The sequence below is a fragment of the Mus caroli genome, chromosome 11, assembly GCF_900094665.2.
Source record: "Mus caroli chromosome 11, CAROLI_EIJ_v1.1, whole genome shotgun sequence".
NCBI classification, from domain to species: Eukaryota; Metazoa; Chordata; class Mammalia; order Rodentia; family Muridae; genus Mus; species Mus caroli.
The window spans coordinates 100,889,659-100,893,526 of NC_034580.1; the positions used below are offsets into that span (position 1 = coordinate 100,889,659).

The window sequence follows — 3,868 nt, forward strand, 5'->3', positions numbered from 1 at the left end:
ACAATGCACCTATATTAACTGTTGTACAACAGATCTTTTGACCATTCCTTCTATCTAGCTGAATTTTTTTATCCTTTGACCAATGTCTCCCCAACTTCATCCGTAGTCCAGGCCCTGTTAGCCAGCATACTTCTTATTTCTCAAAGTTCAGCTGTCTTACACCCCATGTGTATGGAAAATCTTTCAGTGTTCTTCTTTCTGTGCTTGGCTCTTTGTTTTCTCCTTCCCTCCCAATGTGCATACCTCTAGTTCATTTTCCTTGTCTGCTCTCATGACTACATCAGTACTACTTTGACTAGAAGTGATAAAAGTGTATGTAGGTATCTTACGATAAATCTTGGTGGAAAAGCTTTCATTTCCCCATTGGTTGCAATATTAAATTGTGAGATGTTCAGGAATGTTGAGTATACTAAAGATCATGGAGTCTTTTTCTTTTTCTATCCATTTTGTTAGTCTGTCTATTGATAGAAGACTTTGGCAGTTATCTTTCTACTATAGCAACAAAATACCCAGTACACGTTTTTTTATGAAGTAGATGTCTGTATGGCTTAAGAGATTCAGAGTGTGATATTGACGTAGCATCACCTCTTGTCTGTATCACCACGTGGGACATATGGTAAAGGTGGCTTTGTGTGTGGAAACAAACAACCAATTGTATCTTGAACTAGGAGCAGAGAGAGAGGATGGTGCTGGATCCAGGCTTTTAGACAATCTACTAATGCACGCTACCAATGAGTCCCCAAAGAGCAACCCTCTGAGGTCAGACCTCAGAGGACTCTGGTATCTGTGGTAGTAACGGGGTTGCAGGAGGCCTGATTGTCATTTTCCCACCGAGCTCCACACAAATTACTCCTAGGGAGCTAGTGACATTTAAAATGCTTTCTCCCTTTCCCTGTACATCCAGCCTGAGGTCACATGCCCCACAGGATCTCTACCACACCTTTGCTCTACACCAGGACTCCCCTTTAGTAAACAGTCAAAAATGTAGTTTAGGTCCTTTTTTTTTTTTGACTTTAACAATATTTTTATTGTTTATTTAGCCCTTCACAGCTCACCCCACACAGAGAAAAAGGTTATTTGTAGTGGGTCACTCATTTTGTAGCTTATGGGGATATGGTTCAAACAGAACTGATGTCAGCTGCTGGTACTGCAGGCAAAGGGGAATCTAGGCACACCCATAAAGGTGGCCACACCCAGATGGGTTGATTGGCAGGCTGGAAGACAAAACTCCCAATAAAGGCACTTTTACAGGGATGTAGCTCAGTGGAGAATACTTGCGTAGTATGCACACGGCTCTAGGTTCACTCTCTTGTACCATAAGCACTTTCAATGGGGTCAGAGAATTGGCTGGAGTGTTGTGGAAACCGGAGGAGGAATTGTTTTAGAGACAGGATCTCACTGTGTAGCCCTGGCCTCAAACTCACAGGGATCCACCTGCCTCTGCCTCCTGAGAGCTTGGAGGAAAGGCGAGCACCACCACCGCCCGACAGGGGGAAAGTTTTTGATGGAGGAGCTATTGACAGGTAGCAAAGACAGCTGAAAGATGATCACGGGCCATCAGTGGGGTCGGTGGGGGCTGCTGTATGTCTTTGCTGCTTTAGAGGGAAGGTGATGTATGCATCGTAGCCAAAGAGCAATGTAGCAAATAAGCCCAGTATCCCAGCGACAACTCTGGAGCTGCCTCTTCCTTCTACAAGGACAACAATGGAGGTGATCAGGTACAGGATGGTTGTTATGAGGGATCTGAAGAAGTCAGTCCAAGGCCAGTTGATGAATGATATCTTGGAGTGCAGGTCACACATGTAGAAGACAAATAAGACAGCAGCAAAGATCATCTCAATCACCGACAGGGAGGAGTAGGCCGATGTTGTAGATGCACTGAAGCAAATCAAAATCACCAGGCACAGTATAATCTCAGCAAACAGGAGAATTCCCTTTTTGGTGTGCGAGAAGCTGGTGCAGGCTAACCAGCAGCCGGGGGCTGAGAGACGCTCAGAATCCGCCATGGTGGTGTGCTGGAGTCCCTGGGACGCAGAAGCTCTGCTTTCTGGCTCACAGGTTCGAGGTCGCTCAGTTTAGGTCCTTTTTGAAGAAGACTCAGGAAACAGTACTATAAGCCTCTCAAGTCGATCACCTTGCTGATGTCACTTGGAACATTTTGAATCTTGTTAAGGGAGTTATGACAAAGTGTTAACCTAGAAGTATGTGGGAAATGGGTATGGTGCCCAAACAATGGTAATGCAGAGTCCCACAGTCTCTGTTACGTCCTAATGTCTTTTAATCTTCTCCTATAGTTGATGAGAAAATTTCGCTACAAACACTGATGCAAAAGCTGAAAGATTATACAGGTGAGTGGGAAGGTTATAAAATTAGGGTTGGGCTATCCTCAATAATGCTTCATATTCAGTAATATTTCTCAATACCTGATGCCTGACTTATAAATTCTGGTATTTTTATAACTTGTTGACAGTATTGGACTCTACAGCTACATGTTTTAAAATTTTCCATAGTTTTGGAATGGGATTCTATAATCTGTTGTTGCTCATGATGTTATAATTTGCTTCAGTGGCACTTTGAAAACACAGTAGAGAAAGGGGCACTGACCCCGAGTCAAGACTTCAGATAGTCAAGTCAGTGCTCTCGTCATATCCATTGTAATTCTCTTTTAAAAATCAAAATGTTGTTTTTCCCTAAGCATAGTATCTCATATCTCTAATCCAGCATTCTAGAGACTGAGGCAGGACTGAGTTCCAAGCCAGTCTCAGCTATACAACTTTGAGGCTGGTATTAAACACACAGGGACTCTGTCTCAAAAGTAAAGAAGCAAATAAATAAGTCTAGAAATTATTTTTGAAGAAAATATTATGTAAGTATCTTTTTATGAATTAAATTAGGCCTGTGAGGTGGCTCAGTAGGTAAAGGTACATGCTGCTGGGCAGGATGAAGCCTTCAGGTCCTCAGGTCAACATGGTGGAAAGAGAAAATCAACTCCTTCAAGTTATCCTTTGTCCTCCACGCCTGCACCATGGAAGATACCATACACACATGTGCACACGCTCACACACACACACACACACACACTCACTCACTAAAAAATAAATGTAACAAATTAACTTTATCAGATTTTACTCACTGTAAAAGTAGCTTATTTGTATCATGAATATAAATTTCACCTAACTAGTTTATGGTCACAATAGTTTTTAAATGATTTCTTTTCACTTTCATCTTTGACCTGAAAATGGGGATACTTTTAATGATAAGGAAACTCTTTTTGTTAGCCATGATGAGCACAGTCTGAACTGTGGTCCTTAGCCAGTCTCCTTTGACAGGGGAGAAGATTGAGGCCAGTGATGTCCCGAGTGTCCTGGAGAACCTTGGTATCGAGCTCACAGACAAGGAGCTGGAGGAACTGATGAAGACGTTGCCCTTCAGTGGTAAGTCCGTGGAAGCTTCTCGTGAGGTTGAATTTTGTTCATCAGAATTTCACTTTTAATTGTTGCAAAGAATTAAAGAATGATTTTAAAGACTAGAAATATACATGAAAACTATCAGTGTCAGTGTTTAAGAAACTAGGCAGCCCTTGACACAGGTTTTCTGTTCCTGGGTCCATACCACTAAGGAGCTCACATGGTTAAAAAAAAAAAATGGAAGAAACTAAAAATAACATCAGAATTTAAAAAAAAAAAAACAAAAACAAAGGTACATTTACCTGTTGACATAATAGACTTATTAGACATATTTAGCATATTGAGAAAGATCGTTGATTTCATTGTTAAAGGTGAAAAGTCCTGGTAGAATATTGTTAAACTCTATTGAGAATAACTCATATGCTAAATAATTAATCCAGAGGACGGTGTGATGGAGCTAG

General features: G+C 41.4%; 1 pseudogene across 1 annotated transcript; it reads right to left on the reverse strand.

Annotated features, from left to right (window-relative positions):
* Positions 1-1,009: 1,009 nt before the first annotated feature.
* LOC110306077 lies at positions 1,010-2,065 on the reverse strand (annotated as a pseudogene). The gene has a single exon (XR_002379224.1). The product of XR_002379224.1 is annotated as a proteolipid protein 2 pseudogene (transcript).
* Positions 2,066-3,868: the final 1,803 nt, after the last annotated feature.